This window comes from Hyperoodon ampullatus, assembly GCF_949752795.1.
Source record: "Hyperoodon ampullatus genome assembly, chromosome: 1".
Classification (NCBI taxonomy): Eukaryota; Metazoa; Chordata; class Mammalia; order Artiodactyla; family Ziphiidae; genus Hyperoodon; species Hyperoodon ampullatus.
Window position 1 is genome coordinate 81,272,758 of NC_136914.1, and position 10,970 is coordinate 81,283,727.

Consider the following 10,970-nt stretch of genomic DNA (forward strand, 5'->3'; position numbering starts at 1 on the left):
TAAGGAATCAGACCTTTCATACTGTGTGTGTGCTCATGAAAGACATACTTATATACAATTTGCCTTATAAAGTTAGTTTTCCAAGTTGGTATTTTAGTACAAGGAAATTAATTGATGACAAGATGTGCTGCTTTCCATAGGGAATCCATTTCTGTGAAGAAACATAACTAGAAACAATCTCATCCTCTTCATGCTCTCAGTGCTATCTGCCTCCCCCTCAGTCGACACTTATCTGTTATTTTTATTGCTGGTTATTCTTTCATTTGAAAGTATTTTGTTTTCTCAAGTGGCTGTAAATTTTTTAAAAGTATGTCCCATAAATGTCATTTTATCTCCTGCAGTACCTTATTTAAGATCATTTCTTGATTAATCATTTGCCAGCAGGCAAATGCCTTCCTGAAATATGAGTATTTGTGATCAAGTTACATAGTCATATCTTTCTGAAGGCACTATCAGAATTACACTGACTACAGTAAAGCAGAAAAGAGCAGCTTTTCTGGAGCAAAATCACACCATTAAACAGGTTGCTTAAAAGTATGTGGCGGTTTGTTGTACTAGTCTTCCAAGTCTTCTGTAGGTTTGAAAATTTTCAAAATCAAAAGTTGGTTTTTTTTTTTTTAAGTTAAACACCCACATACACCTCCAGAACTTAGACCCAATATCATATTTTTTTCCATATTCAACTTTTCACATGGGTTGTTTAGCTAAGCTGCAACAAATAACTGCCTGTTTCTAAGGACCCAAAACCTTTCTCCTTGAACCCTGCTCACTGTCTTTCTTCATAAAAATTCTTCATGGTGTGTTTCAGAGGTGTCCTCCCCGGACCTTCCTCAATAAATTAACTGGGTATTTCACAAAAGGTGTTCTACAAACTCAGAGTTTTCAATGTAGAAGAGGAAGATTCAGGTATTAACCAAATAATCACATGCAGGTAAATTTTCAGTAGTGACAAGTGCAATGTGAATCAATGGTACAGGGTTTTGACCCAAGAATGGAAGTAAAAGAAAGCTTCCCTGAGGAAGATCGGGGGTATTAACCAGGAAGAAGAGACGGCACAAGCAAAGGCCCTGTAGTGGATAGAGGCAGAACAGTGTGCGACTAAAAGAAAACGTGTGAGGATGGATGGAGCCCAGGGAGGATGATGGTTCAATATAAGCTTGTAGAAGTGGGTAGGAATTTTGTCTTCTTGTTTTAAGAACAGTGAGAAGCTACTGAAATGTCTTTACAGTCAGGGAGCTGGCATAATCCAGCCTGTTCTTGGGAAAGATTCCTGTGGCTGCGTTGTGGACAACTGCCTGGAGAGCACCCAGTGGGTGTGGGCAGACCTGTCAGAAGGATCTTGCAGTGGACTAAGCAAGAGACATAGGTCATTTGGTCCAGGTTTCAATGGCAGTTCAGTAGAGAAAAGTGAACTAATTCAAGAAATATTTAGAAAATGAAATTGTCAGGCAATGTTGGTACAACCCAGGTTTCATGAAGGTTCAGATAGAAGTGAACTCGTTCAAGAAATATTTAAAAGATAAAGTCATCAGGAATTGGCCATGGATTGGAAATGAAAAGCGAGGCAAAGAGAGGTGTCAAGGATGGCACACAGATCATGTGAATCAAACTCATAATATGCACCTCAGCACATTAAAGGCTCCGAGAAATTCTGCAGCAAAGAAACCTGGCTGACTGCCTAATCCAGCATTTCCCAAATTCACTTGAGCCCAGAATCCCCCTTTCTTTTTCCCAGTAACAGTTACTAACTTCCTAGGAACACACTTTGGACAACTCTGAGTTAGCCTAGATAGGCTCTTGTACTTTGAACAATTCCAAATATTCTTCACGTTTTCTTTGTAAATCCCTGTATTAGACCACTAGGGCTGCCATAACAAAATAGCACAGACTGGGTGGCTGAAGCAACAGACATTTAACTTCTCACAGTTTTGGAGGCTGGAAGTCCAAGGTCAAGGTGTCAGCAGGTTTGGTTTCTCCTGAGGCCTCTCTCCTTGCTGCTTCTTCAACATGGTCCTCCCACAGTCTGTGTTGTCTGTGTGTCCTAATCTCCCCTTCTAATAAAGACACTAGTCGGATTGGGTTAGGCCTCACCCTAATGACTTCATTTTACCTTAATTACCTCTTTAAAGGTCCTCTCTCTAAATACAGTCCCATTCTGAGGCGCTATGGGTTAGGGATACACTTCAGCCCGGAACAACCCCAGAAGCATAAACTTTTCTGCTAGCGCTGGTGCCACCGCTGAGCATCCACGGCCTACACCAAGGTCTGGTGGTCCTGTGTCATGAAGGGTCATCCGTCATCAGCACTCTCCATAGAGAAGTCCCAATACGTGCTGGGGCAAGATTTTTGTTACTCAGATTTCTTATTAGTAATCCTATAAAGTACCAATAAAGGATAAGAAAAATGCAACAAACAGTTTCCCTCTGATCAACTCCATGCCCAAGTTATCAAAGATGGAGATGTTAGTGGAGGAGAGGAATGCTTCTGGATTTTTCTTCTAACCCCATGAGACCAACATTTCGCCTTGAAACAGCAGAGCACTTAAGCCAGGTGAACACTGGTCTGCTCCATCCCACTGTACCAGCCAGTCTGTAGCCTGGCATCCATGTAGCCAGGTCTCTTAAATGTGAAGTGTGTGGGGAGCAGTGTGTGAGATGCATTGGGACTAAAGTTCAGATTCTTACTTCACTCTGTGCTCAGAAAGCAAGTCATTCAACTTTCTTCTGTTTCTTGTCCTGGGAGAATGGCCGAGAAGACTATGTTGATAGATCATTCTATCTTAAAAAACAAAACCCACTCTGTGCATGTGAAAGTAAGGCTGTCACATCCCACACCATTAGACTGGCAGAGTAGTCAGATGGCCAAAACAGTATGGATGTATTGAGTCAGCAATTCATAAAACCCACCTAAAGAGTGAATGTCTTATTATTTTGTACTCTATTTCATATTCTGTATTTTCCACCAAAGTCAGCTTCAGTTTTCCTGTTTCTAATTTCGGCCAAGCCTTTAAACGTCACCACATCATCTTTATCGGAATTAAGTCCCAAATGAGTCACAAACCAATGAAAACTGCCTACTGATTTGCTGATTATATACAATTTATGTTAAGGAAGGAGCCAAGATTTTTTTTTTTCCTCCTGAATCCTATTAAGTTTTAAAGTCTGTCTACTACTTCTTGGAACCTGGGTACCACTAAGTGTGTCATTGTATGAAACACGTCTACTATATTATTCCAATGGGACAGGCAGAAGATGCTTGGTTTGCACGTCAGTCAGCTGCTTCTCAGGAAAAGATGGTTTGACCTGGCTTTACAGAAAACCACCCTTCTCTCCCTAATGACAGCAGACAGGTGTCCACGCAAATAAAATGAACCAAATGGATTTCCCTGAACTTGTTCGGTGTGGGGTTACTGTAGCTAATCCAGTTCTGATACATTCCCCCTGTACACAGCCAGAACTGTTAAGACACTGTTTCATGAATCAGGTTTGAATTATGGCCTCCATCCAGAGTAAAGTTAATCAGAAACTGATGTCTTTGTTTAAGCATGGCTTATTGTCTTTTTTTCTCCTAGTAGATATTTACCTAATTCACTACCTTCCTAGTGCCTGCACAGCTGCACCAGGGCTCCTGAGATCCCTTTAGTTCAAATCCAACTTCTGCCACTTTAGCACCTTTGCATTTTGTCAGTTTGAGTTGAAGTTCAAAGCCTGACTCCTGGTTTTAGGTGAAGATACTTTATCCCTGCCCTCTTCTTCAATGCGTGGCTCTGCAGGTGTCAGGAGCCGCAGGGACTAGGCAGCCTGGTAATTACATTGTTTACCTACTAGTTTCACACAAAACCAAAGCAATCCCAGGCACACCACCAAGCAGCCTTCAGGGAAATAGATTCCAAAAAGCTTCACTGAAACCACTTATTTATTGACACTCAGAGACATTTGATCATTCTGCTGAGCAAGAAACGCTTTGACCAAACAAGGAAAAACCCAACCTTTCAAACAACTGACCTTTGTCAAAGGTTTATTGAGAAAGGGAAGCTAGAAAAGAGCTGGAGGTGCCAGGTCCGGGCAGCCTTTGTCACACCCCTTTGCCAGGTGACAGTATCATATGGCATTGGATACGAGCTTAAGAAAAAAGAGAAAAGGAAAAAGTTTTCTCTCTCTGCAGAATTTGGAATAAAGTTACTATTCCTTTTTATGACTTATAATGTGTATCTTCTTTCTAAAATATATTTTCCTTCTCTCACTTCCGGCTCAGTACACACACACACACACACACACACAGTCCCACACCTTCATAACACATTTGAATAATACATTCTGCTAAAAATACCCACCATCCCAGACATAGTCTTCCTCTTGGACATCTGTTCTAGTTCCCGGCTGCCTGGAAGTTCTGAAGATGTGTTCTAGAACTTTTTGTTAGACAATAAAGAAAACCATTGAGTTCTCTATGGGAGGCTGACATGTGTAAGGTAATTAGCCCGGTGGTGCCTGGACAGCTTCAGCGATCCAGAGGTGGTGGTGGCACATAGTGTGAGTGATTGTTGTTATTCACGGAATGGAGAATAAGTGTGACATTTTAGGTTCCATTTATTATAGAGCAAGAACCATATGAAATGCTTTGATGGTTCTCAAGTAGCTTTTTTGGCCCAAAGTTAATGAAATACTTCAAAAAGGCAAAAAGAGATACATTGCCATACACTCATGTTCTTTAGTATGAAAATTTTCAAGCTACGGAAAAGCTTAAAGAATTGCACATCTTACCATCTAGAATCTACAATTAATGTTAGGTGTCTTTTCTCTATCACATATCTAACCACCTGGCTATCCACCAATCCCTCTTTTTTTTTTTTTTTTTTTGACTACATCTCAGAGTATGTTACAGACATCATTTCATTTCAAACATTTCAGCATGTGATTGGTTGACTGTGAGTTCAGTTTTTATTTGCTGTTCTCTTCCTCTTCTTCTCCTTCACCTTTCCCCCTGCCCTTCCTCCTCCCCTTCCTCTGGTGTAATTTACATTCAGTGAAATGCATAAATCCAAGTGTACAATTTGGTGAGTTTTGGCAACTGCATACAACTGTATAATGCAACTCCTCATCAAGAAATATAGAGAGCATCATCACCCAGGAAAATTTCCATGCCCCTTCCCAATCAATTCTTGTTTCCACTCCAATGGAGTCAGTCACTATTCTGATTTTTTTAATCACCATGGCTTAATTTAGCCTATTTAAAACTTATACAAATGACTCATACAGTCTGTAAGAATGTATGTTCTCTTTTGTGTAAGGCTGCTTTTCCTCAGCATGTTCTTGAGTTCCATATGTGTTGTTGCATATGTCAGCAGTTCATTCTTTTTTCTTGCTCAGTAGTATTTCATTGTATGACCACACCGCAGGGCATTATACTGTTGATGGACATTTGTGTTATTTCCAGTTTGGGATTACTCTGAATAAAGCTGCTATCAACACTCTTGGACAAGTTTTTATGTGGATATATATTTTCATTGCTCCTGGGTAAATACCCCAGGAGGCAAATTGCTGGATCATAGGGTTGCTTCATATCCTTCACAGCCATGTCACCTGTGCTCACATTTTCTGGGAGCAGCAACCTCCAAATCCATTCAAGTCCAGAATATACCCACCCTGCTTCCTGTCGCTGCTATTCTGGACAATAGCAGAACAAGGGGCAATAACAGTTATTTTAAGTTCTAAATGTTCTCGTTTTCCTTCTGCTTGAATAAAGTGTTTTTTCCAACCAGCATGTTAAGACATGTTAGCATTTGGATCAGGGGAAGAAACAGTACTTCGGACGTTGTAGGTAACTCCAGCCCATCTCATTCGTAAGTCAGCACCTATATCACAAATGCTGTTGATGGTAGACTCCATCATTTGAATATTCATCATGTATGGTGAGTAGAAGAAAACAACTTGAGGGGCTTCCCTGGTGGCGCAGTGCTTAAGAATCTGCCTGCCAGTGCAGGGGACCCAGGTTCGAGCCCTGGTCCAGGAAGATCCCACGTGCTGCAGAGCAACAAAGCCCATGTGCCACAGCTACTGAGCCCACGCGCCACAACTACTGAAGCCCGCGAGCCTAAAGCCCGTGCTCCACAACAAGAGAAGCCACTGCAATGAGAAGCCCGCGCACCGCAACGAAGAGTAGCCCCCACTCACTGCAACTAGAGAAAGCCCACGCGTATCAACGAAGACCCAGCGTGGCCAAAAATAAATAAATTAACTAAAAAAAAACAAAAAACAACAACAACTTGAAAAACCTCTTATCCGTGCGCTACTCTACACATTCAGCCCTCTATATTTGCAGGTTCTGCATCTGTGGATTCAACCAGCTGCAGATCAAAAATATTTGAAAAAAATAAGTTCCAGAAAGTTCCAAAAAGCAAAACTTGAATTTGCCACACACCAGCAACTATTTACATAGCGTTTACCTTGTATTTACAATTATTTATGTAACATTTATGTTGTATTAGTTATTATAAATAATCTAGAGATAATTTAAAGTATATGGGAGGGTATGTGTAGGTTATATACAAATACTCTGCCATTTTATATAAGGGACTTGAATGTCCTTGGATTTTATCAGTAGTATCCATGGGGATCCTGTATCCCCCAGGGATACTGAGGGATGACTGTAGATGATTTCCGCTGGTCCCTCAACATCACTCAATTGCATGTTTTCTTTAGTCATTTCTCTCTGCCGTCCTCTGTTGCATCCATTTTGAGCCCTCTCCAGTCAGATCTCAGACCTAGTCACTCACCTTCCTCACACTTAGCACTACTTTAGTGATTCTCAACCACGGTCACTTTTGCCCCACAGGTAACAATTTCTTTGATTGTCATGTGATCAGGAAGGGTGCTACTAGCATAGTCAAGGCTCCGGAACATCCTACAGTACAAAAACAGTCCCCCGAAAGAAAGAATTATCCATCCTAAAATATCGCTAGTGCCAAAGTTTAGAAACCCCACTTTACAGGCAAAATAGAAGACATTAGAACAGGCTTCTTAACATGTTTTATGCTATGGACTGCTTTACCAGTCTGTTGAAGCCTATGGACCCCTTTTCAGGATGATATTTTTAAATGCATAAAATAAAATACATAGGACTACAAAGGAAATAGAGTTATCAATTTTTAAAAATTGTGATGTGCTTCTTTTTTATATTCCATTTTTTTAATTGGAGTTGATTTACAATATTTGTTTCAGGTGTACAGCATAATAATTTAGTATTTTTACAGATTATACTCCATTAAAAGTTATTACAAGATAATGGCTATAATTCCCTGTGCTATACAATATATCCTTGTTGCTTATCTATTTTATACACAGTAATTTGTATCTCTTAATCCCATACCCCTATTTTGCCCCTCCCCCCTTCCCTCTCCCCTTTGGTAACCACTAGTTTATTTTCTATATCTGTCAGTCTGTTTCTGTTTTGCATATATAGTCATTTATGTTATTTTTTAGATTCCACATATAAGTGGTATCATATGGGATTTGCTAACTCTGACTTATTCTACTAGATGTAATATTTGCTAGGTCCATCCAGATTGCGACAAATGACAGAATTTCATTCTTTTTATGGCTGAGTAATATTCCATTGTGTGTGTGTATGTGTGTGTGTGTGTGTGTGTGTACATCTTCTTTTTCTGTTCATCTGTTGATGGACACTTGGGTTGCTTCCATGTCTTGACTATTGTAAATAATGCTGCTATGAACATTGGGGTGCCATGTATCTTTTCAAATTAGTGTTTTCTTTTTGCTTTTTGTTTTTTGTTTTTTGGGTCTTTCTGGACACATACCCAGGAGTGGAATTGCTGGAGCATATGGTAGTTCTGTTTTTAGTTTTTTGAGGAACCTCTATACTGTTCTCCATAGTGGCTGTACCAAGTTACATTCCCATCAGCAGTGTACGAGGGTTCCCTTTTCTCCACATCTTCTCCAACGTTTGTTATTTGTAGATTTTTTGATGATAGCCATTCTGACAGGTGTGAGGTGATATCTCATAGCTGTTTTGACTTGTATTTCTCTAATAACTAGTGAGCTTGAGCATCTTTTCATGTGCCTGCTATGTCATCTTTGGAAAAACATCAGTGTGTGTTTCTTTATAAATGTATTACAGAACAAGATCTAACAGGAGTCTAGTAAATACCATAGTTATGAGCATAAACAATGTTTTGAGATCTACAACAGCTCTAATATAATATGAAAATATCTACTTTCTATTAGTGGCAAAGTCACAGGGACTGCCAATGATGCTGTGGTTGGATGCCTACATTCAGAATTGAAGAAAATACTAAATTTAAGTTAGAGGTTAGGTAAGAAGGAGATGTGACTTTTACTCATTTAAGTTCACAGATGCCGTGAACCCTATTTAGGAGCTCCTTGAGGCTCTGCACACCACAGCTTAAAAAACTCCTGCATTTGAGGAGATTGCCATCACACACATGCACACACACACACAAATTTATCTACATGTATATCCATCCTTCCTTCCCTCCTGATACAAGAGTAGATGTCCCTCTCAATAAGAGTTCACTTGCAGGAAACAGAAGTTACGTTAGCTATGTCAAGCAAAAGGAAATTTAATACAGGGAATTGAATGCTTACAGTATCCCTGGAAAGGCTTGAGTAGCAGGCTCAATAACACTAAAAACAAAAATGACAACAAAAAACCACCACAGAACTAACCCTTCCAGGGAGCTGCCTCCTCTTACACAACCAAAAAGAGGGGGAGTTGGAAATGATCGGTGGAACACTGCCTTAGCTGGGATTAGCTGGTGAGCTGCTACAAGTGATGGCCCTAGAGTCACACCATGCCTCATGGATCTGCACAGACAGAAAAACAAATGCCCCCCATTCTGCCTCTTGACATCCACAAAGCACCAGGATGCTGGAACACTGCTAACGTGCTAACGGAAAACCCAGCATGTCCCTGTGGGGCTTGCCAGTAGAAAGAGCAGGCGTAGCCAAAGTACAACCTCTCCCTCCCTTTCTTCTGCCTTTCTCATCTTGCATAGCATTGTCTGAATCTAAGTCAGTATGGGAATGCTTTTCTCATTTCTAGCTTCTGCGGAACAGGAAGACACATAAAATGAAGGCAATGAGCACAGGTCTGCCTTATTCCCCACCATCTCCTATCTGAGGCTGATTAATCCTTCCTTGTTCCCTCCTGCCTGCTAACAGACCTTGCTCAAACCATGATCCTGTCTCTTACCTCTGTCTTAAATTCCTCCCTTTCTTCCAACTGTCTTCTACTATCATATTCCAAATAACTTGAAAACTCCCAACTTAAGCGAACTTTCCATTAATCCTACTTTCTTCTTTCTCGCTCTCTCACCTTCCATTCACAGCCCATTTCCTTCTAAGGGTTTTTATGCCTAATGTTTCCACTTCCTCACCTCCTACTACTGGTTAACCCATAGCAATCTAGCTTCCAGATTCACCACTGTACCAAAACTGCCTTTGCCAAGGTCACCAGTTACCTTTCTCGCTAAACCTGAGAGGCATTTACAGTCCTTTGTTTACTGGACACTTGAGTGTCATTTAACACTACTGGTCAATCCTTGCTCCCTGAAACCCTTTACCTGCTTTATTACCACACTCACTTCTATTTATGTATTTGTTTGTTTTTCAAATAAAAGTTTTCATATATTTATTACTGAACCAAACTACTAGTACAGGAGCATAGAAATATCGTTTTCCCAGTAAGACTTGTCCAACTGTCCAGGGAAGGGTGATTTTTTTTTCAACTTGATTTAGAAATATGCTAATGACTTTGATACAGCATAAATGGTGCCATGTCATGTGCAATTCCGTATAGACCCAGCTTGGTCTTTCTCCAGTGTCTCCTTTTGGAATCGTATCTGGTTTTACTACCAGTTTTCATCTAGAACCATTGCAGAATGGGACAATTCTGCTTTTGTTTCTTGGCCAGAAATTACCTGATCTTGAAAGTCTCATGAGAAGACATGGCAAGAAATGGAGTCAACCCTCTTTATTTTTTTTCCTACCCACTTGTAGAGTCTGCCTGCCAATGCAGGGGACACGGGTTTGAGCCCTGGTCTGGAAAGATCCCACATGCTGCAATTTATTAATCTCCTTTGTAGTTTTTTTTTCTTCTTTTTTTACATTAAGCAGTGTTCATCAGGATTCAGTCTTTTCTTTAACACTACATACTTATTGCCTCTATTTCGTTATTCAGTCTCATGGCCCTATCTATTAGCTATATTGGTAATGACTCTGAAATCTTTATATTGAGCCCAAAGCTTTCTTCTGAGTTTCTGACCAATATATACTACTGCCAACAGAATACCTCTCTTTGAATGTTCATCACCCATCTTAGGTACAGAATACACCAAAGCAAAATCTTCTGCCCACCCCCAAACCTGCACCTCCTTATTCCTATCACCCAGAGATAGGATGACCATCCATCGTATTTGCCCAAAACGCTTCTAGTTGAAACCTGTTGTTCTTGCATAATTAGTATAAGTGCTGCCTTTATCCTCAAAAGTGACACAATCAGTATTGAACTAGAAAGCTTGCATTAAAACTTCATCTGGGTACCACTTCAGGTAAATAATGCCTTTTAAAAAGGAAGATAGTCCGGGGAGATCCCACATGCCACGGAGCGGCTAGGCCCTTGAGCCTGCGCGTCCGGAGCCTGTGCTCCGCAACGGGAGAGGCCACACCAGTGAGAGGCCCACATACCACACACACACAAAAAAAAGGAAGATAAAAAAAGAATATTTTCTCTCATGAGGAGAATTTTTAAAACACAACATATACCTTGCAACATGCTGGAGAAATTTTAAAACAAAGCAAAAAGTAAAATCAGAAGTCTGAAAATAAAGGAAACAACCAGGAGACATTAAGAAAATGGCAAAATAAGATGAGAGGAGAGAGTCAGTACATAGCATAAATGTAAGTAGTTTAAGCTTCTCTATTAAAAGGTGC

General features: G+C 40.3%; 1 pseudogene across 1 annotated transcript; it reads right to left on the reverse strand.

The window, feature by feature from the left end:
* Window positions 1-6,797: 6,797 nt before the first annotated feature.
* Window positions 6,798-9,987, reverse strand: LOC307057662 (large ribosomal subunit protein eL39-like; annotated as a pseudogene). The gene is made up of 2 exons: window positions 9,800-9,987; window positions 6,798-6,903 (listed from the first exon to the last, which is right to left on the reverse strand). The product of its transcript is annotated as a large ribosomal subunit protein eL39-like (transcript).
* Between the last annotated feature and the right edge of the window lie 983 nt (window positions 9,988-10,970).